This window comes from Salvia hispanica, chromosome 3 (assembly GCF_023119035.1).
Source record: "Salvia hispanica cultivar TCC Black 2014 chromosome 3, UniMelb_Shisp_WGS_1.0, whole genome shotgun sequence".
Lineage (NCBI taxonomy): Eukaryota > Viridiplantae > Streptophyta > Magnoliopsida > Lamiales > Lamiaceae > Salvia > Salvia hispanica.
Genome location: NC_062967.1, coordinates 43,507,272 through 43,507,816, shown reverse-complemented (window position 1 = coordinate 43,507,816; position 545 = coordinate 43,507,272).

Genomic DNA, 545 nt, shown 5'->3' with positions numbered 1-545 from the left:
ATCTTCACTAACCTCTCCTTTCTTTCTCTCTACTCTCTTATCTATTTTTTATATTTTATATATACTCTTTTCCATTCTCCATTTTACACACAAACACACATCTATTCTCTCATCTCTCTTTCTTTCCTCTCCAATCACTTCTATAAAGTCATTCCTTTATTTTTTTCTTCTCCCAAATTTAATCAATTATGGATCCATTTGAGCAAATGCGTCGAATAATGGAAGAATCGCTAGAAGAAGATCGACTTAGGAAGGAGGAAGCCGCCGCACCTCCTAGGCGACGCCGGACATACATCCACCGTAGGAAGGAGGAAGCCGCCGCAAGGTTGGAACGTGATTACTTCAGTCCGTACCCGGTGTGGGGAGATATCTACTTCCGTCGCCGTTTCCGTATGTCACGCCCGCTATTTTTGCATATCGCGAGTACATTGGCGGCACGGGAAGAGTTCTTCAGAGAAGGGTTCGACACTGTGATTGTCGCAGCTTGGGAAGAGACTTCTTGAGAAGGGCACGGCGGTTACATGAGCGCTATACGTTTTTATCGC